General features: G+C 43.4%; 1 protein-coding gene across 1 annotated transcript in view; it reads right to left on the bottom strand.

The window, feature by feature from the left end:
- SUGCT (succinyl-CoA:glutarate-CoA transferase) overlaps positions 1 to 27,830 on the bottom strand; it is a 735,783-nt gene that overhangs the window by 19,053 nt on the left and 688,900 nt on the right. The window lies entirely within an intron of this gene.

Below are 27,830 nucleotides of genomic sequence, written 5' to 3'. Positions count from 1 at the left end.
ACATATATATGTGTGCGAACTGATGCATTAAAGTTAGTATATACATAATGAAATATAATACTGAAAATTTCATTTAAAAAAAGAGAAAGGAATTCCCTGGTGGTCCAGTGGTTAGGACTCTGTGCTTCCACTGCAGGGGGCACGGGTTCCACCCCTGGTTGGGGAACTAAGATAGAACCTATATGCCACACGGCATGGCCAAAATAAATTAAAATAAAATACAAAAAGAGAAAATATGTAGAGGCACTGGAAAGATTGGAAGAAGAACAAATGGAAAGAGACACTCCAAACTTCTCCAAGTTGATGTACCATATATTTGTAATGTTTCTCTTTAAAATAAGTATTTTTAGTGCCACTAAAGATCAGTCCTCTGAATTTCCAACATCTTTTAGATTCATGGGGCATTTGAAAGTATTTACAGTATCTGGAAAGCTTGTGTATTGTGCAAGGCTTTCTCTGGTTTCAAACAGCATTGTCTAGGCCTGGAAGCAAAATAGAGTATCCTTCTGATGGCACTAATGGGACCCCCCTTGCAAATACTGATGTCATTATGTACAATGGCTGCAAGAATAAATTTATATGGGAACAAAAGACTGACATGAACACAAAATATATATATCTCAAGTCTCAGCTCCCAAAGAAATAGCCAAGACCACTATGAGAAACAACCTTTGAAGTGGGGAGTGCAGATGAGGTGCTACGCCCTTTTGTGGGTAGTTGTTTTTCCCCACCACACGAAGGGCTCATAATCTAATGGTTATCACTGGCCGTTGAGCAATGGAACATCAAAGGTTTCTGGGGGAGTAGAGTTACTGCCAGATTTGACACTAAATCTGTTTGTGGGTCATATTCCAGTGTGAGTGACATGAATAATAGAATGATGGAGAAAGTTATCCATTAAATGTTGCATTAGTGATCTATCTTGCAACTACCTTGGAACACAATCACGGGTGGCAATTCTTTTAAAAATTATAGCTGTGTTGGTAATTTCATGTGTAGAAGGAATGGCATGAGTATAACAAATAGATAAACTATAAAAACTATTTTCTGTTTCACATTCAGACTTGTGCAATGTCACAGTACAGGAGGACCTCCAAGACATCCATGGGGTTGCTTTGTAGAAGCAAACTAGCCTAAGGGTATGTCTGTACTTTGCCAAACACAGAATGAGAAAGGATTAGCCATTTTTTTGTGGTCTTCAAAATGGCAATGGAGGCTTCACAGGCTAAAGGAGAAGAAGCTGTCTTGCTGCATACTGGATACGATAAAACTCAGACATTCCTGCTGTTATTCTTTATTCTACCAAGAAACTGCGAATGAATTTGATGCTCTACAGAAGCAAGAAGAGATATAACAATTATAAACACATGCACATAAAATCAGAGCCCTAGAATACATAAAACAAAAACTGACATAGCTAAAGGGAAGAACATACAATTCAGCAATAATGGTTGGAGACTTTGATACAACACTTTCAATAATGGTTCAGGAACTACAAAGAAGAATAACGAGAATATAGAAGATTTCAATAACACTGTAAACTGACTAGATCTAACAGACAACTACAGACGTCACCCAGCAACAGCAGAACACATATTATACTCAATAGCCAGACTTACCAAGAAAAAAAGACTGGTCCTTTGTGACCACCTAGAGGGGTGCAATAGGGAGGGTGGGAGGGAGGGAGATGCAAGAGGGAAGAGATATGGTGACATATGTATATGTATAACTGATTCACTTTGTTATAAAGCAGAAACTGACACACCATTATAAAGCAAGTACACTCTAATAAAGATGCTTAAAAAGAAAAAGAGAATACAAAAAAAAAAGTGCATAGAAAATTCTACAGGATACATCATGTTAGGCTATAAAAGGAGTCACAAAAGATTTAAAAGGATTGAAATCATATAAAATATAACATTCCATACAATGAAACAAAGTAGAAATCAATAACAAAGAAATTTGAAAAATTAAAAAATATGTGAAAATATAACAACACCCTCTTAAACAATCAATGGGGCAAAGAAGAAATCACAGGGGAAATTAGAAAATATTTGAGATGAATGAAAACAAAAATACAACATTTCAAAATATATGAGATGCAGCTAAAACAGTATGTAGAAGAAAATGTATAGTTCTAAATACATATATTTAAAAAGGAGAAAATCTCAAATCAACAACCTAACTTTCTATCTTAAGGAAGTATCAATGAGACTTCCCTGGCGGTCCAGTGATTAAGACTCTGGGCTGCCACTGCAGGGGGCACGGGTTTGATTGCTGGTTGGGGAACTAAGATCCTGCATGCCACAGGGTGTGGCCAAAAAAAAAAAAAAAAAAAAAAAAGGATTGAAAGGAGCAAACTAAATCAAAGCAAGAAGGAGGAGGAAAATATTAAATAATAGAACCTAAATAAATGAAATGGAAAACAGAAGAATAATAGAAAAACCAACAAAGCTAAAAGTTGGTTTTTTGAAAAGATCAACAAACATGATAAACTTTTAGCTAGACAGGCCAATAATAAAAGAAAAAACTCCAATTACTAAAATCAGGAGTGAGAGAGGGGGCATTACTACTGATCTTAGAGAAAGAAAAAAGGATTTTAAGGGAGCACTATAAACCACTGTATGACAACATTTTATATAACTTAGATGAAATAAGCAAATTCCTAGAAAGATACAAACTATCAAAACTGAATCAAGAAGAAATAGCCTAACAGTTCTAGAGGCTGTGAAGTGTGAGATCAAGGTGCCAGTGAAGTCAGCTCCTGGTGAGAGCTCTCTTCTTGAGTTGTAAACGGCTGCCTTCTCGCTGTGTCCTCACAGGGCAGAGAGGAAACCAGCACGATCTCTCACGTCTCTTCTTATAAGGACATCAATCTCACCGTGAGGATCTCACCCTCATGAGATCTTATCACTTATCACCTCATCTAACTCTTATCACTTCTCAAAGGTCCCATCTCTAAATGTTATCACATTGGGGGCTAAGCCTACAACACATGAATTTTGGATGGACACAAACATTTAGTCCGTAATGCAAAACAAATTACTTGAACCTAGAAAATTTCTGATTGCCTTTATCCCCACTTTTCATTTTTGCTCTTTCACATTCTTCTGGTTTCTATCAGCAATTTCAGGAAATCACCTGATCCACTATCTATAAAGAGCCCATAAAGAGGAATTCTGTGGATGTTTGGCTAACACAAAACAAAGAGTCTAAGAAAAAGACAATGTTACTCAATTCTCAAGAGCTCTTTTCTGTTTTCCATTATAAGCTAAGAAGTATAAGCCTCAAGATTCCCATTATTATTATTGAAATATTGAGTAACAGCATGGCCCTGTTTAGAAAGAGTCAAACTGTATTAGATAGTATTTACTCAGCGTTAACTAGCTACTGTTAGTTCTTAATTAGAATGAGCAAGGGAGTGGAAATTTTTAAATGATAATTCATCCAATGTTCATTTTGTTAGGCTTGAGTATTAGGCTCCCTGAATTCTGTGCTTCAAGGAGAACACCAAAGTTGCACTGTGAAGAGGCCATTTTGGAGGCAATAAGAAGCCATCCAGTTTCATTATCTTGGTCTCTGGTGCAGCTACTCTGTCCTCTCCACTCTGAACTGGAGGTCTGCCAGTCTCACGCAAAGCACAAACCCCAAAGAGCTATTTTTGCTCATAAGTGCGTTTGTCGAGCTCTATCTGAAGGGCTTTGCAGAATAGAGAATGGTAACACTTGGAATAAATGGTGCTAATATCACAGGAAAGTTGAAAGCATGCTGTAGTTGTCACAATGGTTGTCTCCGGGAAGATAATATAGATGCGGATAACTGAGGGAGATGAATGCATTGTGATTGCATCTATTAAGTGTATTAAAGGGTAAAGTCAAACAAGGCTCATTCCTTTCCCTGAAGCAATTCAAATTGCAGGAGTCATGCAGAAACCAGGCTTTACATGGGGGAATACCAGGTGGGCTCATCCCGTAAGATGAAAAACCATTCTCAGTGTGAAATTTAAAAAAAGAAAAGAAGAAAAAAAGCTTCAATAAAAGAGTCAGGATGCACTTAAGAAAAAAATAAAATGATTCCAAGGGAAAGTCTTGGAATCATAAGCTCACTCATAACCCAGAGACATCACCAATTAAGCTTGGCAAGCTGTGGTCTGCTACAGTTCTCTTCTTCCTTGAAACAGAGACCACAAAGAGTTCTGGGCATAAACACTGAACTCAGAGAAACTTACATGCGGTCCACAAGGACTATTCATAGCAGCATACTGTCCATGTGGCTGGAGAATGGATAACTAAATTATGATGTTACGATAGAATATTATATAGCAGTAAAAATAAGTGCGCATATAACACCATGATAGTGTCTTAGAAACCGTGAGTGCAGAAGGTTCACCTTGACTTCACCAAAGTATTGACGGCACAGAATTAATAAGCAACAGGCACTCTGCATGTTTCCTTCCTCTGTTCACATCACCTAGAGAGACTATGCATTTCTTGGGCACGTAGACTGAGTTTTACGCAAGGCTGTGTATTCGAGCCCCAGAGGTGGTCTTCCCTGCTAAATGTGCCCCGTAATGGGCACCGAGGTGAAACAGAGAGCTGAGGTCCTTGGACCTAGGCTGATGGCTGATGGGCTAATCCTCCCATCCAGTCCAGGGGGATTTTCCTGCAGGGTTTAAACTTGGCTGAAGGCCTAGTGAGGAAGTTTATCACCAACAGGGAAAAGCCTCCATTCACAGTTCAGGGAGATCAGGGTCCTCGGCCTCAAGAGTGACTTGACTGAGTGAAGATTAGAAGAGAGACCGGGATTCACTTAAGCAGAGAACGTAACTCAAAATGGGATATGCAATACCAAATGCCAGATTTTTGTTAAGGATGCAGGCGACAGTGCTGGACTAGAGAAAACTGCAGATTTACGGAAGAGATTTATGGTCCCAAAGAAGAACCTTGACCAGTCAATGCTCGTGTCTAGGAAAAGGGCAGATTGAAGAGCCTTTGGGTTTCTTCTGAAGCTAGAAATTATAACAAGTATTTTCTTCCTCTTTGGATTAAAGTAAAAGCACATGCTTCTTTTACCATCATTTATTGATGGTAAGTCTCTGGCTAAGTTCTTTATATGTATATATGCTGTGGATGAATGAATGAGGCAAAAATGTGGTTCATTATCACCAATGAGCAAACTAAAGTCACTTTGACTTAGAATTTGAGTCAAAACTGCTTAATGACCTTGATTTTCTGATTCTTCAAGGGCATTTTCCAGACCAAATATCTCTTGCATGGAATATCTTCAACATACAAAGCACGCAATTCTCTGATGGCTTCTGGCAGTCACTTTTTGCTAAGCAACTCTCATGTTTTTAATAGATACATGTATAACTGAATCAATGTGCCATACACCTGAAACTAATACAACATTGTTAACCAACTATACTCCAATATAAAATAAAAAGAAAAAAATCCAGGCATGGGACCAGGGGTTCTGAGTTCCCAGATGGAGACCCCACAGGGTACACATCCTGAAGGAAACATTACTTATCTCTTTCTTTTCCTTCTACACACCCTCAGGCTAAGGAGTTTTCTTAAACTCCTTATATAGAGGCTCCAACTGAATCTCGAGTGTACCTGCCATGCCGTCCACCTCCCACCCTGGCTCACTTTCTGACCTTTCCGAGCACGTATGAAATGACCTTGTACCAGAGTGCCTGCTCCGGGTCTATCAGTATAGCCAAGGGCTGGGGCTTCCGTGACAGCTCAGGAAGCAGATCTCCCACTGGTAATTACTTCATGTTGCCCATGCCTGTGTAGAGCAGGCAAAAAGCAGTAAATAGCAATGGGACACACAGGGGAAGTAGAAGCCGGTAAGGGCAGCTACATGGTCATTTTCCTGCAAGGTGAAGGCTACTCACTGTTACCAGCAAGTTGCTAGCTTGAATCCCGCTCATTTGGGGATGAGATGAAACATACCGGCGGGTTCTTTCCAGGGAAGAGAGTCATGGGGGACTTGGAGACAGTGAGGAAAGCCAGAGTTCTTTGCTTCTTTACAAGCAGGCGTGTGATTTCAGTTTTGCCCGAGGCTGTTGCCTCCGGCTCCTGAGTGAAAACCGAGAACTCTGCCCCAGGAGTCAGCACCCGACCACCAAGGTGTGAACTCGAAGGCAGGCTCCAAGAGCCACCTGACGGAGAAGGAGGGCGTTTCCTTCTGAAGCGCCCAGGTGTGCAAAAAGGGCTGAAGGGCTTCCAGATATCTGGGCTGTGGTGCTGGTACTTCCTCCACCAGGGGTGCAGCTGGATGACATCTCTACCGCTGGTCAGTTCTACAGAGACGCTGGGGTACGTGGCAATCATTTCACTAAGCCCCAAAGGGATCCCTGGGAGACATATAGTCCAATTCAGAGAAGAGTTAACCTTACTCATCAAAGAGCCCTACACTCCTCTAAACCCTGGCATAAAAATCAAGCATCTCCCCTCACAGGTGTGGATAACCAAGAGGAAACAATTCAGGTGATAGCAAGATTTTTTTTCATCATATCTCAGCTAATACTGGAACACCTCGAGTCTCCTTTGAATTTGCAAATTAACTGACTCTAGTGGCGTTTATATTAATATTGTGGAAATAGATCACTTCTCCAGGTTGGAGTGGAAAAGACGGTAATATCAGATTTTAATAAATGTCTGGGGCCTATTGTGAAGTTGCTCTTTTCTCCACTCTAAAATCTTCCTTCATTTGATAATCATAAACACACACACAGACACGTCTCCCTTTCCAGCTGGGGCCCCTGCGAGTCAGGAGGGTACAACCACCACTACTCCTGGAAGCTTCTGGAAACAAAGGCCTCTGCAGCAGATGCTGGCTGGGGAAAGCGGAGGCATTTACTCCTGCTCTTGGGCACTGACTGGGTCCTTCTTTGCCCCTGGAGAAAGTCTAGTCTCCTCACCTGGCTACAGTGGCAGTTCTTCGAGGTGAAAGCATTCCTGCCCACACTAAACCTGCCTCCAGATGCTGCCTCCTCTCCCCTAGGCCTGGAACCTTCCTTCCCCTAGGGGCTGGTCAGAGCCCCGTGACACCTCAGAACCACTATTCATGCAGACCTCGGCTCAGGAGAAGGGGCACGGAGCCCAGCCTCTCTCTAGCGCTGTGGAGATTCCATTCCAGAGGCCTTGTAATTCCTCTTCCCCAGGACCTTTTTAACTCAGACAGATGCCAACAACTTTGAACTTTAAAAACACAGGGTTCAAGGACCCGTGCCTCCTGGCTCTTAGGAGGGATCTGCTTTCCATGTGCAAATTTACCCACCATTCTTTGTAACAACAACTCCTCTTGGGAGAAAATAAACAAAAATAACAATTCCACCTTGCTAGCACCTACTAAAGCGAGTCTTGCAGGCATTAATGTTTTCGGTTTATGTTAGTGCATTTCCATCCATATCTCTAGAGCGCTGGCATTGGAAGTGCCAATATTGCCAGACCTATGGTGGGAGATGCATGCACAGAGGCTGCCCCTGAGGTCCCCAACCAGGAACAGTGACCCTGAGGTCCACACCAAGCTGTCCACTTCCGGCCTGACTCCTTCTTCAGAGGGGCTCAGAGCGGGAGTGCTCATCAGAGAAACAGGACTGCAATTCAATCACCATCCGAATGAACATGTTTGACTTTTCTGTTCTAAATTTCTCTCCAAGACTTTCAGAAAACAAAGCTATTAAGTATTTCAATCTTAAAGCTGCTGATTTTTCATTTACCTCTCGGCCACATCTTCTCACACTCTTTCTCCTTCTCTCTCTAATAACATCTGAAAAGCTGCCATCCTTTCTCTTCCATCTGAGGATTCTGGGACACCCCTGAGATGAAACAGAAGATCTGCCAGTTCTGGGCCTGATGATTTTCTTGCAGAGACAGGGCAAGAATAGCAGAAGAGGGAGAAGAAACAAGAGAGACCAAGACATGGTTCCTTCCCCTGAAAAAAAAATAACCATCTAGCAGGTGAGCTGGACCCATACATCATTTCAATGCCAGGTCATTAAGTGGCTGAATTCTAGAACGCCTAGGACACTGTGAGGTCCCATGGAAGGACCTTTAACCCAGAAGAGGTGGGGGAAGGTAGTCGAGGACAAAAGTCAAGCACCAGAGAAGGTGCCCCTAGGCTGAGTTGCACAGGACAAGTAGGGGACATTGTAAGAAAAACCATGGAGGAAGAGAGGAGGAAGACCTGCAGAAGATGAATTCAGAGAATCAGGGGAGGCCAGACTGTGGGGAGCTGAATGCACTCCGGGGTAGGCAGGGCTTTGTGGGTGACAGGGAGTCACTGAGAGGTTTTGCATGAGGAAGTGAGATGGTCAGATGGATCCTTCTGGCAGGAATCTGGAAAATGAATCTGGAGGAACGGCCGGTGGTCGAGAACGCTGGGACAAGACCTGTCAATCAGTTTTTACAATATTTGTGGCTAAGAGGTAATAAAAAGTGACTTAAGAACCCCTAGGGATGGGGTTATTTAAGAGGCAAAATTAATAGGACTTTTTGAGTGATTACATGGAAAATGGGGGTGATGGAAGATGCAAAAGCAACTCCCGGGTGAGTGATTGGATGGATGATGGCCCCCAGCAATAGCATAAAGAAGGGAGACGGAAGCTGATTTTGAAGGAAATAAGGACATCAGGCAGCTTGTGCTGGCAGTTCCCGGGGACTTCCTGGCGGATGGCTGGTAGGCACGGGGCATAGGAGTGCGGGGCTTGAAGAGAGGTCATAGTGACAGAAATAGATGTGTGAGTCATCTGCACCTAAGCGGGGGACGAGGGCATGCGATTCAATGACTCACTCAGGAATGAGGAGAGGGGAAAGGAAAAACTCGGGAAAACCTCAACAGTGAAGCCCAACGCTTTCCATTCCTCTGAATTACATCAGAGTGTTTAGGGTCACTTTTGTCCCATCGCCAATTGTGGGGGGACTTTTTCATCTATTCGGAACCCCGCCCCCAGGCACCTGATCTTTCTGACAATGCAAAGAAAAAAAAAGATTTGCACCAAACAATAGTATAAGAGATTAAAAGCATTACCCCTCCTTGTGAAATTTAGACTCTAGGGGACTATGGCTGGTTGAGTATTTTAATGCCGAGGAATCAACCACTAAGAATGAAATTTCAGGGGCAAACAGTTTTGAAGGCAAGGTGGCAGCAAGGAGTACATTCCCTCTCCTCTCCATTCTTGCCCCATCGTTTTATTCCAACCTTCTCCTTCCAGGATTCTGGTCTCATTCAGGGGATGCTGTGCATTTCATCCTGGAGAACAGCTACAAGGTCTGTCAGAGTGAAGTGTCTCTAATACAAGTAAATCATTCTCGTGCTAATTTGGGTCTCTTCTGGTAAGCATAGCCTTGATGCTAAAATAAACTAACAGAGTTTCTATATTATTCCCCTTCTTACTAAAGATTTCAGGAGGCTGGGGTTATGTGGTAGAGACTATTATTTTCCATCCACTTTCATTCTCTTCTCTCTAGGCTCATGGCTAGGCAACACTTCCCACTTCCCCTGGCAATGACCCACTGACTAGGTTCTCTCCAATGCAAAGAGCCTGACACCCCTGCACACAGACCTTCCAGGATGTGGACAGGCTTCTCCTGTCCCCACTGCAGGTAGAGCCTGGGCATGGCTGCGCCTCAGACTCTACCATGCAGACGATGACAAGACCCTAAGGAACAGTGTAGTCACAAGATGAAAGGAATCTGGGTGCCTGCTTGGATCCCACCAACCTTGAACTCTCACTTTGAACTTTAGAGAAAAACAAACTTTCTGTTCTTTGAGTCTCTAAATTTGGAATACCTTTGCCAAAGCAGCCTACCTCCCCTAACTAATGGAAGATAGAAGTAGTGGGTACGATGGGTAATAAAACCAAGATCTCCTCCTTCCTTTCAGGGGAGACTGACCATTAAAAGGAATTACAGAGAACACTGGAAGGCCGTTTAATAATGATTAGATGTCAGAGATATAAAGAAAGTTTACCAGATATTTGATAGCCATGCATTTTTGTCTGAAGTTGTCCCTATGTGGGGCTAATGCTTCTCAACTCAGAGGAAGAGAAACGGAAATTGTATGATGGAGAAGCTCTTGATGTTCCTAAATGAAGCCTTTGAGTAACTGTTTGAGTAACTGCTTTGCTTATTGTTGTGTCAGGTATTTCCAGGCTATTCTCAGTACTTGACAAATTCAGTCTCTGAATTTCTACTGTCTTTTCTGACTCCTTCTGTACTTGAACCGATAGCTTCTGCCTTTTTCATTCTTAGTGATGGTCAATCAAATATGTGTCTTACATCCTACAACTATTCCAGACTCCTTACAGCTTTGTCAATAGCTTCATATATGGATATTTTAAAAGTATATTATCTGTGTATACAACGAAACAAATGAATAATAAATGTTAAAAACCTATACTGTATCACACTCAAAAAGTACCAGTAGCATGTCTCATCTTTGCTGACACATATATACAGACACCGAGTGGTGGCATGTAATAAAAATGACAGCCCACTGGTTCAGTAACAGAACCATTCCAGGCTGGACGTAGCTTTGGTTTTGAGAGCATGCCATGACTCACATGATGTTAGCAAGATTCAAAAAAAAGATTATTTCTCTTTATCTGCTTGGCTCTATTCTCAAAAGGACTCTTCTCTCATTGTCACAAGATGTCAGAAGCTCATGGGGCTGCATAATCTTAGGTTCGAATCCAGTGTGGTAACTATAAGGGTCTTCCCTAGCCTTCTCAGAGTCCTGGGATTTACTTTAATTGGACTTGTTCTGGTCATATCCATCCCTCAATCAACCAGTGTGAGCAGAATGCAACACAGTGATTGGATTAGGCCTCCATTCCTAGGCCTGTAAATGGATCCATGCCCAGACTGTGTGGACTGAGAGAGAGGAAGGAGTGGGCCCCAAACAAAATATTAGGTCTGTTCCTGAAAAAAGCGGAAAAAGGTAATAGACAAACAACAGCCCTCTACTATGATATACTTCTTAGCTGTCCAACATTCATATACAATCTTAGTACTGCTATTTGTATATATATATATTTTTTTTTCCTTCTTTAATGTCTACATTAACATACTCAGTCCCCAGAAAAAGAAATTAAAGTCTCATTTGAAGGCCTGAACCCCACTTCAGGTTTGGGATTACTGGGTGATGTGCAGTCCTCACAGCCAGGCACCCAACACACGCCATACAATACTGGAGAAAGAACAGAAAATCAGAGTGGGTGGGAAACATGAGTAGTCACTGCTTCATTGCACATATAAACTTCTGTTTTATTTACTCATGTAATTCTATAACATTGGGACCTAGTAGGTAACTCGTGTTTGTTGAATGAATGAATGAATGAATGAATACTCAGCTGGACAGGAAGAGAAAGGACTTCCTGTCCCACCAGCGGGAATGAGTACTTGCTCAGCTGGTCTAGCCATCCCTGTTCTCCTCTCTGAGGGTGACTCCAGTCCTCTGCCTTAGTGGCCAACCTCTCTGCCCTTTGATAGAACCTTCCTGATCTACTGTCCTCTGTGGCCATATCTTGGAATGGCATTGATGAAAATGCCCCCATATAAGCCCACTTTTTTGTTGCCATTTCTCAGATCTGAGGGCTTTCTTAGAAACTAAACATTCATAAACAATGGTTCTGGTTCCTCCTTTAGAAATGTTTCAGGTTTTACCCAGTTCCAAATAGAACTGTCTAGGCTAGTATCCAAAGTCAGAGATCTGGTTGGGTCATGGTCCTTTAAATTGGAATCCCACCGGAGAATTTCTGTTTCTCAGGAATAGGATAGGTGCTCTTTCCACCCCTGAAGTCCTTCCTTTAGTAACCTTCATCTTTGTGCTGCCCCAGAACAATCTGAAACAATTGTTGATAAGACGACTCCTCTGGCACTCAGGCAGCAACCACACGTGCCTTATCAGTGTGGATCATCATCCTCTTTGTCATGTAGGAAACATACGACAGGAGGAGCTTGGCAGTGATATGAAAATAGGTTTGCCTCATATTCTAATAATAACTTCTGATATGGTTCCTACCTTTCTGACTTGCTTTGCACTAACTTTCGATCAGGGTAGAGAGTAAACTTTACTAACCCCCCCCAAAGATCCAGAGTATCCAATTCTCAACTTTCTTTTTTTGTTTATTTTATATTGGAGTATAGTTGATTAATAATGTTGTTAGTTTCAGGTGTACGGCAAAGTGATTCAGTTATACATATACGTGTATCTATTCTTTTTTTAAATTATTATTATTTACTTATTTATTTTTGGCTGCGTTGGGTCTTCATTGCTGTGCGTGGGCTTCTCATTGCGGTGGCTTCTCTTGTTGCAGAGCACGGGCTCTAGGTGCGTGGGCTTCAGTAGTTGTGACACATGGGCTCAGTAGTTGTGGCTCACAGGCTCTAGAGCACAGGCTCAGTAGTTGTGGCGCACGGGCTTAGTTGCTCTGTGGCACGTCGATCTTCCCGGACCAGGGCTCGAACCCGTTTCCCCTGCATTGGTAAGCGGATTCCCAACCACTGCGCCACCAGGAAGTCCCTCTATTTTTTTAAAGTTCTTTTCCCATTTAGGTTACTACAGAATATTGAGCAGAGTTCCCTGTGCTATACAGTCGTTCCTTGTTGGTTATCTGCTTTAAATACAGCAGTGTGTACATGTCAATCCCAACTTTCTTATTCTACAGCTTTCATGCAGAAGCTCATCTTTCAGCAAAATTGCACTTGCCTTCATTTTTGATTTCAGATGTGCCGGCTTCAACATATTTTTTTTAAAATTCTGGTGGGACCTTTATTTGTATTTTTTAAAAGGCCACTAAAAGTGGTTCACGTATTCTAATATCCTGAATTTCTCCTACCAACTCCCCAGTGAAGCATCTGTAGACATCTGGTCTAAGGTCCAAGATGCAGCAGTTTAAGAGACGGCTCCCCTACTGAATAACTTGGTCCGCCAGTTCCCTGCCGTGAATAAGTTCTCAGTGCTTTACACCGTTAATTCAGCTCAGCATTTTCATACTTTAGGTCTGTTACTTACTATGCCTCACTCCTGGTTTCTATGTCAGTCAAGATAGTATCTATGCTTCAGTTCCTAAATATAAAGTATAACAAGTAAACACATTAATCGACTCACAAAACTTGGGAGTCCAGAAGAATGTATGGCTTTGCATATGACTTAAAAAAAAGTGAGTCCTTGTCCCAGCTTTAGCAACCTGTCCTAAGACACACCAGTCACTGCGACAAAGGGAAAGCAATGTGCTCTCTGGGTCACGTGCTGGACTCCCACTCTTGGGATGAGGGTGGAACCCTCCCCAGACACTCAGGACTGAAAGGGCGGGAAGGGAGAATACCTGGATGAAAACTGGATATGTGGAAATAGCAGTGTTGCCTGGGTTAACTCAAGAATGAGCTAAAAAATAATAACCAAAAAAAAAAAAAAAACTCTAACAGTTCTTTCAGTCTCTTTTTCAAACTTTCTGTGATAGTTTGAATCATTATTATTATTTAATTATTTTGTTCAGCAAATCTTTCTTTCTTTCCCTTTCCTGTGTGGGTGAAGTTTATTTTCCTGCCCCACTGGTGCTTAGCTTGGCCCTATGTTTTTCTGTAGCTAACGGAATGTCAGTGGACAGGTCTTCAATGAGTTTGTGCATTTTGGTTTGGCTCTTCTGCTTTGGGAATCTTCCATGAAAAGAGCCTGCTGCAGGTAGAGAGGCCCTTGCAGCCTGGATTCCAGAATAAACACAGGTACAGCGGACCTGAACCCAACTCACAGTGCCTAGAGGAGCCCGTTTTAGATCTGCAGCAGTCAGCCTGCAGAACTGTGAGTAAAGAGGGCAGAGCCTGGTGTTATCAGCCACAGAGCCTTGAAAGAATCACGCAGTATTATTTTGGCAATAGCTCATTCAGACATTCTCGCAGTAGATGTACCTGAATTTCTTTCTAAAAGCAGAAATCTGTTAGGAATACGGGACAAAGGAACTTATCTTGAAGTTGCCTTTACAGAGCAAGGACACTGTTCTTATTTAGATTGTATATTTACTTGGGGCAAGCTAGTTGAGATTCGGGGATGGTGTGATGGTCTTAGTTCTGAAGTGTACATTCTTTTCCACTCTAACATTGCTGGACCAGGATGTGTTATAAAATCAATGTGCATGTGGCCTTGTGGTCGATGAGAGAGTTTCTTCATTTCCTCAGCCCCACCCTCGGTGTTGCGTCCTTGAACGGTAGTATCTTGCAGCCCAGCAACTCAGAAGAACAGTAGGGCTGGCAGGGCTGGAGCAGATCAGGGGTGTGCTTCCAGACCAGGGCATCAAGTGTTGAAAAAGCATCATTAAATATTGACAGAGGACAAGTTAACTGAAAGCAATGGAGCATTCTGTTGTGAAAACAAAAGTCCGCAATGGAATATGGTGAAGTCACCTTTTCTGGAGAATACGTTTAATGGCCTGAATGTAGTCTTTCAGAATCCAGGTTACTGTATCATGTAGTAACAGAGCAATTATTTTCAATTTGGAAATGTTTCAAAACAATTCTTACCAATAGGCCATCTTGACCATAAAAGCAAGCGTGGCCCCATCCAGCATGGGGAACTGTACCGTATCAATTCATGACAGATGGAGTCACTTAGTTCTTGCCTCATGAAAGTTGGAGATTGTCAACTGAAAATTTTCATTTTAGTTTATCTGATATTAAGCTGCTCTTTTTGATTCTAGCTAGTCAACAGTTTCAGCTGCTGAAGTTTTCCCACGGAACAATGTTATAATTAGTTGGATAATTGGAAGTTGTGTTCCTGACCAAGGACTCAGAAGCAAATAAATCATAGATATAACCAACAATATGTCATACGAGCAAGATACAGTTACCAGAAACCTCCAAAATCATTTGAATTAGTAAAATTATGATCCCAGGCCCATAAAATGGGCAGGAATTTACAAATAACATAAAATACAGGCCTAATGTATCATAAATTTAGCCAATCTAAAACTAATAGAAAGATAGCTATTGTAAACTTTGAATTAAGACTTTCGTAGGATAATGTGTATGGCCTGGGTCTTCAAGGAAAGAAAAGCAATTTTTCACAGTAAGTTTAACCGATGCATTCTTTATTCCTTAGTAAATTCTGCTGCTGTAAATATGTCAAATAAAAGCCAATACTGTTTCTTGAAATGCAAGACCTTGGGGAAGACTGCTTAGGGCAAGACACCAACAGATCTTAAATTTTAATTATTGACATGCCCATCTATCTCCGTATATAATTAGCTGGCTCGTGGGACATGTGTGAGCACGCGTGCGCACACGCACGCACGCACACACACACACACACCCTCCCTCCTCCATAATTCCTTTAGTGTCCATCTCTAAACATCGGAATGTGAGAAACGCCACCAAAAAGACTCCTTTTGATGGTTCCTTTACACCAGCGGTTCTTAATTAACATGAATTTTCTTGATATTGAGTATGTCTGGAGACATTTTTGGTTGTCAAAACTGGTTGGTTCTACTGGCATCTAGTTGGTAGAGGCCAGGGATGCTGACAAATAACCGACCACGCACAGGGCAGTCCCCTATAACAAGGACTTGTCTGGCTCTAAATGTCAGTGTTGCCAAAGTTGAAAGACCCTGCTTTACACAAAGGTTCGTACTGTAGAAGAAAGGTGGATTCAGCCAGTCAGCTTACTTGGATAATTCTTGACCATCTACCTTATTGTTCAGCAGGAAGTGCCACTCATCAGTAGCCCTATCACAGTTAACGTGCGAAGAAAGCAGGAAACTGGATTATTTTGTTCATCACAGTGATCTTAGCCCGGTGTCTGGCATGTTAAGGTGGTTTAATGATTATTTGTTAAGAAAAGGAAGAAAGAGGAAGAAAGAAAGGAAGAAGGGGGAAAAAAAGGAAGTGGATGGTGTTAGGACCAAAGTTTGCTCGATTTTGGTGAACTTGCTTCCCTTTCCTTTACTGTCTTCCAGAAAATCAGTAGGCACAGGTTCAGCTCACAATTACTGTTTACTAATTACTGCCATTAACGGCGTATCATATTTAACTTATTGTGTTAGTAGTAATTAAAGGACTGTTATTGACGATCACTATACAAGGGTTCTTGTAGCAGCTCACAAATCGAAGATTTTTAAATAATGTCATTGACTTTCAATGGTACTCAAAATTTAGAAGATGATTTTCAAAAGAGCAATCACAACATCTAAAGAACCCAGGACTTCAAGCTTTTGGCAGGTTGTTTGTTTGTTTGGCATTGTTTTGCTTTGTTGTTTATCCTCTTTGGTCTTCTGGGTTTTCCCCAGCCATAAGCAATATCCTGGCAAAAGAGTCACCCTGGCTACTTTGAGGGAAGTGTACGGGAAAAACTGGAAAGTTATGCCTGCTAGCCATCTCACAGGGAAGGGGCTGGAAAGGGGAGGGGGACACGATGATATATATTAATAAAGTCCAGGCTTATTTTTAACACCTATTATCAGAATGCTTTCCTTCTTTCCCTAAATCACAATCCAGTGTCAGCATGGTCTCTGTCACAAGAAAACAATCAAAAACTAATAAACAAAACCCCACAGGTTTCTCTGTAAAGGCATTTTGACTTTGTTCAGGGCCTACCATAGTTTCTATGTGTAAAAGTCAATCATTAAACAAATGCTAAAATATTGAATGTATTTGGGATCTACCATGTGCTATCGGCTATACTGGGTACTGGACACAGAGAGATAAAGAATGCTTCTTGAGAAGGGAAACATGGATTACCATAAATAATGAAGCACTGATCCATAGCTGGAAGAGCAGAGGAGCAAAACTGGAAGGCAATACAGCAAAGGCTGATTAGAACTGTCAATTTCACCAAAAGAACTGCATCCGTCAGCGCACTAAAATTCTTGGTCAACATTAGGCACACAGATAGTTATTCTTACTTCCTATCCCTTCTAAATGCCCTTATGTCGTCTCTCAGTTTGCATTCCAACCCCACTTTAAAAACATGAATCAACTGTCAAGTTTATATCTCATTATAAAAATGGTCCATATTTTTATAGGCATCTATAGGCAGGCATCTCAATGTCTCTTAAACCCAACACGTGATAAATTAACTCTTTTCTGCAGACAGCAAGTAGCAACCTAAGTTTATAATTCTTGCTGCCTTCCATTAAAAGTTCATCTTCTCAGCCTGGGCATTTTGCCATTCTTCTCATATTTTGACCTAACATCCATCATCCTTGGTCTTAATCTTCCATCTACAGTTTAAGATATATTTCTGGTTAAGCCTATGATTGCTTCCTGTCTCAGAGGCTTCATCTATTCAATGGGCCCTTTATAGGCCGTGCAAGAGCACTTTCCATGTTGAACACGCACACAAAACCTCGACAACAACAACCAACAGAACCCAAAACACCGGACATCCAGGTTAATACAAGAGCAGCTGGATTAGATCGGAATTTTCCAACTCTGGATGCTTCTCTTCTTGTCACGAGCTTCCAACAAGGAAACTGAAAAGTAAGTTAGGCCGTTGAACCCCAAATTAAGGAGGTAGCTGGCAATGTGAGCGCGTCCCTGGAGGGTGCCCTGGGGTGGACTCCTGTCTAACCAGGTTGCTGTTTTTAGACTCAGACACATTGGCTCTAAAAGCCACCACTCTGTAGGAATTTCGTACAGATGAACCGCCTCTTCTGGAAACGTCCCTGACAAAGGCACTAGATGAGTCCAAACTACCTCATAACCTTGGAAGGTGCCAGAATAACCAGACAAGTGGCCTCGTCAAAACCTCTGAAATATCTGGAAGCAGGTAATAAGGAGAAAATGGAATTCCAGGTGAAGTTATACAGAAAGAAAAGCCAAGCAAAGGCAACCACGAGTGCAGGAGACCGAGGATGTTTCAGCATCAATTTCCCTCCCTCCCTCTCCTTCCTGGGATGTTGCGGTGAGATCAACAGCTCACACCTCTGCCGTCTTCATGCTTCATTGCATCTAGTGACCGGCTCTGACTGTCATAAAATAAAACAACACTCAGCAAGTGCGCACTGGCCCACGGCCCGAGACCAGGAGCTGAGTGAACCCAGGGTGACACGCAGCTTCCCCGTGAGGTAGTAAGTCAGAAGCAGGTGAAGGGACATCCCGTTTGTCCAAGTCACACTCGGAAAGCAAACCCAGTGTCCAGCAGCCTTGCTCCCAAGTGATCTATGGCTTTCCAGACCTCAGCCTGCCCTGGGCAGAGCCCTGGCCCAGGTGACCCGAGGAGGAACTGTTGATTTTGGAAAAGGCTGGGGCCGTATTTCTGCCACAACAAATGATCGGGTCTCCACTCTCTTGACTTAATAATAATGTTATTACTATGCTTGCAGTATATGTTCATTTTAGAAAAAACACATGAGAAAAAAGAATAAGTGACCACCCAGACATAGTTTTGTGGGATTTTAGGGTATTCCGTTCCAAAGATATTTTTCTGCATAAGACAGACCGGTGTATATTCTCCAAAATTGGAACCCTACTATCCAGAGTACTTCTTTAAAATGTAAATAAAACATGTATACAGAAAAGTGAACAACTCAATACAATCCCTATTATGTTGTAAATCCTTCCTTCTTTAATAATTCATTGTGGTTTCTATAGCTACAAACAGTCCGCTGGGTTTTAACGGCCACTTGGTATTTAATTAGAGGGATCTTCCAACATTTGCTTAACCAATTTTTTGGTCCATATTTTTTAAGTGACTTTCCTGATGATGCCTTTCCCATTTTTCTCTTAGACTGAGGTTGAGTGTGAGTCTTTTTCTTACTGATTTATATACATATCTTACAAAAAAATAGTTACGTCTGAATATTTTGAAAATATAAAATAATGAAACTAGACCTCTATTTATTAAAGTTAAGAATTAAAAGTAAGAATTGACTCTCCCTCATAAGATAAATTAATTAACAAAGTTTTCTTGCTTTACTCTTTCAGTTGTGGTGAGGATGCCAGACTTTTATCTCAGGTTATAGCTGTAAAGTGCAGTGCGTCTCAAGCATCATCCACATACCCTTCTCATCTTTACACAATTCCGAGTCAAAGATCCCATCCAGAAATAACATCGTGGTTAACTGAATGGGCTGTGATGTTAAACAACTCTGGATTCGAGCTCTTTCTGTGACCTACTAGCCGTGTGACATTGGCAATATAAGGTACTTAATCTCAGTTTCAGTTTTTTCAGCTGTGAAATGGGAAGAGTAAATAACGCCGATTTCATAGGGTTTTTGTGAGCATTAGATGAGGCAACTTGCATAAAAATAATAAGAGGGCTTCCCTGGTGGTGCAGTGGTTGAAAGTCCGCCTGCCGATGCAGGGGACGCGGGCTCGTGCCCCGGTCCGGGAAGATCCCACATGCCGCGGAGCCGCTGAACGGCTGGGGCCGTGTGCCATGGCTGCTGAGCCTGCGCGTCCCGAGCCTGTGCTCCGCGACGGGAGAGGCCACAACAGTGAGAGGCCCGCATACCGTAAAAAAAAAAAAATAATAATAATAAGCGCTACATGACAACTACGTTTAGGCACAGCTTTACAGTCATAACGCCTGACACGGAATGATAACTTAATACGCGGTGGCTGTATTACACTCTTATTATTACACCTGTTCTTCACGGGCTCTAATGATTAGAATGAGAAATTCCAAGCCCAGGGAGGTAAAAGCTAGATTAAGCACCACCTGCTATAGAACTTTGTCTCAGTGACACTGATTTCTGTCTGGGAGTGCGACACAGAACATGCTAGTAGGTAGGCTAGGTCAGGGTGCAGAGATTGCATTTCTGAGCTGAGAAAGCATCTAATCTTCAGTGTGCTCAGGAAGGAGTGCAGAAGCCAGCAAAGCTCATGATCACACACCAGAAAGCCAAGTCCCCACTCTCACAAGTCTCTCTCTCTCTCTCTCTCTCTCTCACACACACACACACACACACACACACACTCATACTTAGGACAAATGTTTCTCCTGATGAATAGATCCTTACTTCCAACAAAGAAAATATTTAACAATTGTATTCCTATTAGAAGTTTCTTTACAACTGAACTTCTAACTCCACAAATTTACCATTTTACAGAGATTGAAGTTGAAAGTGATGACATTATTTATCCACAAAAAAATACTGTCATCTAGGACTTGGAGGGCATTATCCTCAGTGAAATAAGTCAGACAGAGAAAAACAAATACTTAACGGTCTCACGTCTATGTGGAATCTTTAAAAAAAAAAAAAACAACTCATAGAAAATGAGTAGAATGGTGATCGCCAGGGGCTGGGGCATGGGGGAGAGGGGGAGAGGTTGATCAAAGGATAAAAAGTTCTAGTTATAAGATGAGTAGATTCTGGGGATCTAATATTCAGCATGGTGACTATAGTGAACAATATTGTATTATATACTTGGAAGTTGCTGAAAGAGTAGATCTTACATGTTCTCACCACACACAAAAAAATGTAATTACATGGGCTTATGGATGTGTTAACTAAACTTAATGTGGTAACCATTTCATAATTTATATGTGCAGCAAATCAGCATGTTGTACACCTTAAACTTACAGAATGTTCTATGTCCATTATATTTTTTTAAATTGGAGTATAATTCCATTATATTTTAATAAAGCTGGAAAACACCAAAAAATAAATAAATAAAGCTAACTCACACAGATCTAAAACTTCTCTCTACCCTTTTTATTCCTTTCTGTTATTCTGAGCTTTATTTTCAGCACCTGGTAGGAATTTTTATTATTTATTTTATTTTGAAATTTTATAGCTGTTCATTGATAGCAATTCATGGGCAGAAAGGACCCCTTTAAAAAATGTAAAGTCTCATTTTTGCTTTCAGGTGAGCAAACTTAGACTGAAACTTACTAAATATCTGGCCCAACTTCTAAGATGAAATATCTGAGCATTTATCTGGTTCTGGAATACAGCATAGAAAACTGTTTATGTTCATAGTTAAAATGTTTAGTACTCCTAAATATGTATAATTTTGTTTTTGCCTTTGCTTTTTGGAATAGGCCCACTGAAAAAGATATATCTGTTACATAAAATCATAAATGTTTAAACTCAATAATTCTACTTTTATTCCATTTTATATTAAACAATTATCCCTATCTATAGATCATTTAACATTGCTTTATTCTACTTTAATTACATTTGTTTAATTATAAATTTTAAAACGAAGTTTAATTACGGTTATTATTATTTATGTTTAATAATAAGCATTATTGAGGATTGAAAAATAAAATAAAAATAAATAAAAATGCCATCTTCCACTGTTACTCAGGCAAACCTGGCTGAAATGATAAACCTAAAATGTTTTCATTGTCTTATACTAACCCTGGATATCAGTGTTATCAAAGACTAGAATAGGAAGCTAAATATGTGTTTTAAGAAAGGGGTTACTATATATATTGTTTTTTCTCCAATCCAAAATCTCTATCCTGTACCTGAAGACAGTAGTATATGTCTTCATCTTTCAAACAAAAAAAATGTATTGTGGTAATATACATTAACATGAAATTGCTCATTTTTAAGTTCAGGGGCATTCACACTGTCGGGCAACCATCACCACCATCCATCTCCAGAATTTATTTTATCTTTCCAGACTGAAACGCTATACCCCTTAAACAATACCTCCCCATTCCTCCCTCCCCCGCAGCCCCTGGCAACCACCATCCTACTTTCTGTCTCCATGAATTTGACTATTCTATATACCCTATAGAAGTGGAATCGTCCAACAGCAAAGAATTTTTTTTTCAGTGTGATTATCTTAATTTTAGTACAGTTAATCAAGATAAACTACAGGATCAACCCATCCTTGGCACATATACAAAGACCTCATGGTTTGGCAATGGGATCTAAGCCTTGGCCCGATGGGGACCTGCTTCCATCAGGCAAACACAAAGCCCCTTTCTTTACCCTATTTAGTTGAACCCTAAACAGTCTGACTGGCGTTCTGGGTTCTGCCTATATGCTTTGTGTTTCTGATGGTGCAAACTCAGTCATAAAAAAACATCTACAGTACTCGCTTTAAAAGTACTTGCTGCCACTTAACTGTAAACAGCCTTGTAATCTGGCTGTAAAAATTCACGACTTGCTGAAAGGAGCTATAATAAAGTCATAATGATTGCTGGTGTGAGCGCCGTCAGAGAGGCCGTGAATGGTTGGCTGGCCACGAAGCACGGTATGTCCGCTGGAAGCTGGGCGAAGAGTGGGTGACAGCCACACGGGACTGCCCTTAGAGAGGTTCACCTTTCCCGTGATCTTCAACGCCCAACTATATCAAGTGCTAATGAGTTCACGGTCGTTGGCCAAATGGGTCAACATTATCAGCCTTACTGGGGGGACAGAGGCTCCCTTCAAGACCCTCAAGTTCTTTGAACGCTGATCTTTCTTTTTGACAAAAGGATGTGGAGCAAAATTTGGAAATGAAGGCTAGAGATGGAGGCCATTTCATGCTAAAAACTGTCCTGATTGGGAGTCTAGATGCCATCCTTCACCTTTTGTGTGACGAAAGAAAGCTTCTCCTTTCTCCAGGGATTGCCAGAGGAAGGTTTAGCCAAGAAAGAAGGTTATTTCAATTTTTTCTGAGGTGGGGGGGATATAACCAAAATGCGAATTGTGTCAGAAGTGACTTCAGGACCGGAAGTGACCTGGTACCAGTGGGCCTGTGTCTGCCGTGCAGGCTCGGTGTCCAAGGAAGTTCTCAGAGTGAACCTCAGTCTCAACAGACCAGAGTCTGAACAGAGCTACAATCTCACCAAGACCACCCCTCTCTTCCTTCCCCGGGGCTCTTTTCTCCCCTTCTCAACTCTCTCTCTCACTTTCTGTGAGTCTCTACCCAGGGGACAGTGTGGACGTGGGGTCCCCTGCACTGGGAGCTGTCCCTCAGGTGACACTCGGTCTGGCTGAGGCCCATATAGATTTACTTCTCACCCCAGAAACAGCTGCACAGCCCTTCAGAGGAGGAGAGTTAGACTAAAGAAAACGGCTGCCTTGGGACTTCCCTGGTGGCGCAGTGGTTAAGAATCCGCCTGCCAATGCAGCGGACACGGGTTTGAGCCCTGGTCCGGGAAGATCCCACATGCCACGGAGCAACTAAGCCCGTGCGCCACAGCTACTATCCATTTCTCACTAGTGACCTCCCCAGTCATTGGTCACTGAAGTCTCTGGGTGACTATCCCAATTCTTTGTAACCAAGCTCTGCTTACAATTCATGTCAGAGCTGGAAGTCATTTGGAATATCTACTCTGTAATGGACTTCAAGCTTCCCAAAGCCAAACAGAATATGAATCACGAGATGAAACACCTGAAACAGCAAGGTCAGAGTCGGGACACCCTCCCCCATCCCACCCCTGCAAAACACACACACACACACACACACACACACACTCACACACATCCTTCCAAATGTATTTATTTCTTTATGCCCCATGGGTCAAATATAATCTCCGGACTTATTATTATACGTATATTTGCCCTCGTTTATCATGTTGAATTGCATGTGCTTTTGAAAACCACCTAAAATCCTTTGAGGAAAAATAATGTACAGACCAATCACCTCCTAAATGAAAAATCGACAAGGTGCCATTTTTCTGGCGAAGGCTCCCTCGCCCCTGCCCTGCGGTTCTCACTCTGTCCTGAGTTCCTTCAGCTCTCTTGGAAGCAAGCTTCTCTGCTCCCCGTGGTTTCACGCACACAGGTAGTTTCCTGAGAGGAGCCCATGCTCTCCGTGGACGAGGCCCCTCGTATTTCTTCTGCATTTTTCTCAGGGTCCCTTGGCACCGACCCAGCCCAGGCCTGGGCCAGGAATATTCCTTTGATAACCAAACAAGCTCTATTGTTTTAGCCAGCCAGATCTGTAGAATGAACTCTGGAGATCAACAGCCTCAAAGACTAGTTTTCTTTCACATCTACTAGGCCCACGGTCATGGTTTAAGTAATAGTTGTTGAGGACCAAGTGAGCATCTTTGAAGAAGGTGGTAGTGAGTGAGACAGCACGAGTCTGGGCAGCCTGCTTCACAAAGGCCACTTCCCCCCAGAGAAAGCACTGTTCTTTCCAGTGTCCTGGGGCACCAGGGGACTAGTTAAGTATGGGAATTCCCAGCTCCCCTCAGGGCCTGATGCAGAAGGCCCATGCTGGGTTCAGGAGTCTGCAGCACTAAGAAGTCACCTGTCTGATTCTAAGCCGGGTTTTCCCAGCAAAACGGGTTGAGGATAAAGAGTAGCTTGGAAGGAAAGTCCTGTCCTCCTGGGAAGATGACACCTCCACCCCCAAGCCTGATGCCCTCAGAGCTGGGCAGGAGGTGGGTGCTCTAACCAACTCCACTGCCATTGCCCGGTATGAGCTTGGACCCATCACTTCCGCTTCACGGTTGTAAGATGAACAAGACAACTGTCCACATTAACCTCCGGCATAGCACACATAAGGCTGGACGTGGAGAAAAACTTAACAGTTTCTTCAGGAAATCCAAAATCTCTCCTTTACCGTGAAAACACACTATTGAAACGCAGGAAAGATGAAAACTCAAATGAGCATTATTCACTCTCATGTCAAGTAGGATGCTAACCAAATGCTAACCAAACGCACACTCAATAGCCCTGCAACACCTGATGTCTGCAGGACCCAAACTTCTCTATCTGCAAATCGCTGAGAGGCGAGAGTGGGCAGTAGAGGCTGAGGCTTCGGTGACGGATGGACGTGGGGTGACCCCAGCCACAGCTTCTCCTCACTGCAGGGACCTTGATAAGCTACTTAACCTCTCAGGGGTCTTGGTTTTCTCACCTGCAAAATGGGAGCGATAAAGCCAACCCTCTTGGGAGGAGAGAGGAGATACGATCCCAGTATAAGAAACAGAGGTGACCAATGCCGAGAAAGAAGTGCAAATAAGCGATGAGCTTCTGCAAGAGCCTGTGAGCTAATGAAGTCCGGGGCCCTGACAACGGTGTGCATTTTGGTCCTCCCAGTGGCTGACAGGACGCCGGAGGTGAGGAAGCAACTCAGGCAGATTGCACTGGCTATGACCATAGGCAATGAGGATTGAAACTCACCAGGGGCCACGCCCCAGGCTAAGTGTTTCATGGGCACCATCTCACTTAATCCACCCAACTAGTTCACCTTACAGGCAAGGTTCAGTAATCTGTCCAACATGGTGGAACATGGCCGTGAACTCTGATTTCAAAATCTGAACTACAGGTTTGCACGGGGGCAGAGAGGGGCCGGAGGAAGAAAAAGCTGGGGGTTTGAAGACGGCTTCACGGACACCATGGTGCTTGCCCTGGACCTTGCAGGATAGCAAGATTTGAGACGAGCAGAGATGGGGAGAGGATTTAAGGAGAAGCACAAGCCAACCTGGCAGAGCTAGAGAGCACAGCCTGTCCCGTGAGGGCTCTCTCCTCCTGGTGCACGCGGGGCAGCAGCTCCACAACGACAGAGGCTGTGGTCCCCGTGCTACTGTGATCCCCAGCCCTGGTGGGCAGCTGATGTGGAAGCTCCTCCTTGACTAGGCTGCCCTTTGTCTTCTGAATCAAGCTTAGTTTCTGCTTTGGAGCACAGCGATATGTAACAGTGCGCACTGCCGGGCTCGGGGAGGGAGGTACTAGGTTAAAGACTCAATTTCCTGGCCTCGCCACTCTGTGTCACCCTTTTTAATGACATTTCAACATGGAGAGGGTTTCTGGTTTGTTTGTTTTTTTCCCTCTTTAAATTAAACATACAGTAGGTGTTTTGTGTTTAATTTCCTTAAGAAAAAAAGTGTATTGTGGGGGTGAAATGTTAAAAAAAAATGTAGCAGGGAGTCTTGGAAGTTTATAAAAACCGTATTGTGTGCTCGAAGGACTGGGGTTACCTTTTGGGAGCCTTTTCATTCTCTCGGGAACGCCCATAATGTAGTCTTATGAGTTTTGTTTGTGGTTGTATTTTCCCCTTCATTCTTTCTCTCCTTTGCGGCCAGTGCGTTTAGTCACGCCCTGAGTCGCTGGTCTTTTTATGTATTTCTCCGAGAGGTGTGCTGCTGACACAATAGCCCGGAGCCAGCAGGCTTTGAGCCACTTCTGTTCCATCACGTCATTACCTTCACACGGTGTATTTATAGCAGCCGGGGTGCCAAGGGGGGCTTCGAGGCGGATGGAGGGCAAGGACGGGTAGGGAGGGCCTCACAGAGCACTTCTGTCCTGCCCATCAGGCTGGGAGGGGGCCAGGGGTGCCAGTCTGTCTGCAGAGAGAAGGGCGGAGCTACACACTGTCAAGCTCTCCCGCCCTGCCCCTCAGAGCCTGGGGTGCTGTCAGAGTGGCTGGAAGGCCACAGCTGGGGAGGAGAAGTACTGGGGGGGACCTAGTGGAGGGGGCAGGCCTGGCTCTGGACCCCTTCCCTGGCCCTCAGTGAGAGCCACTCCACTTTGATCTGACCCGTCATGGAAGTTCTAATTTTGTTTGCAGAAAGTCTTCTTCAGTTACCTAAAAGGTTTGTCCTTTATCTATGGGAACTCTCCTCTCCTAAGAAATGAACCATCTCAGGGCCCCTTGAGGCATCACCAAGTTTGCTCTCTGGCCCCCCTACTCCATCCCCTTCTCTGCTTCCCACCCTTGAAATCCTCCAGGCCTTGTCCCTCGCTGAAGGCTCTTGGTGACCTGCTGCAACGGTCCCCCATGGGCTCGCTGCTTCTAGGAGATACAACCCACTCTCCCCAGCCACTGGAGTGATCATTCTACAACACAACTTAGATCCTGTCCCCAAACCGGGTGAAGCCCCTCTGTGGCTCAGCCACCTCCTAGAAGGTCAAGACCAACCATATTCACACAGAACCGAGGGCCTGCACACTCTGAGCCTTACTCGCCTCTCCAGCTGCTCCCCTGCTTCCCCTTCACCCCCCAGTATAGCAACCTCACGGACCCTTTACTGACCCAGTGATTGATTCGTATTTATTGAGCAACTATTATGTGCCTGGCATGCTGTCCATGCTGAATGAGAAATGGAAAGATGCCTGCCCGCATGGAGCTTGCCTTCCACAGGAGAAAAGGGACAGAAACACGACCACACAAATCATATGGCCGGCAGGTGTTTCACAGAAAGCAAGGTAGGGGAGAAGAGAGGGGCCATTTAGTATAGGGTGTGAGACTAGGACTCTTTGGGCAGGTAACCTGTGAGCAGAGACCTGACAGGTGAGCAGCTAGGACAGGATCTGAGGAGGCAGCATTCTGGGGACCCAGAAACAGGAGAGGAAGCCAGGGAGGTGGGTGGGGTCAGAGCCAGGGCAGACGGTTAGGACTGGTCCGATTGTGAAAGGAAACTATGGGAGCGTTGGAAGCAATTTCCATTTTTTAAAGATGGCCCCCCTCCAAGTTGCTGTGTGGACCAAAGTGATAGAGGGGGATGGGGGAGGGGTGGCCTATTCAGGACCCCAGGCCTGTGCACCAAGGGGAGGGAAGCATGGGGAAGATGCTTCACAGCCCCCCTTCCTTCCCACCCCTGCCCACTGGCAATTTCAGAAGAGAGGAGCTTGGGCCCAGGAACGAATGGGAAGTAAGGACGAGGGGACAGATCTTTCCTGAAGTTTCGCTGGGAAAAGACCTTGTGAAATAGGACTGTGTCCAGCAGGCAATAACAGAGTCAAAGGAGGTCAGTTCACTTATTTTTTGGTTGGAGGAGATGTTGGTGATGGTGGGCTGTACTATGTGTACACATGGGATTCCACGGCAAGGGATCTGAGTCTGTGAGGGCAAGAGCCCCCTCCCAGGCCCCCAGGAAGTGTGAGGAGTGGGGTGTGAGGCCTGGCCATCGCTCTGTTTCTGCTTCTAAAGACAGTGAGGGCTCGTGGTCAGACAGCGCAAGAGTCCCCAGGAGCCCTCGTGTCA

Source organism: Neophocaena asiaeorientalis, unplaced genomic scaffold (genome assembly GCF_003031525.2).
Source record: "Neophocaena asiaeorientalis asiaeorientalis breed wild unplaced genomic scaffold, Neophocaena_asiaeorientalis_V1.1 scaffold56, whole genome shotgun sequence".
NCBI classification, from domain to species: Eukaryota; Metazoa; Chordata; class Mammalia; order Artiodactyla; family Phocoenidae; genus Neophocaena; species Neophocaena asiaeorientalis.
The sequence above is the reverse complement of the archived record's forward strand: the minus strand, read 5'-3'. Positions and strand labels throughout refer to the sequence as shown.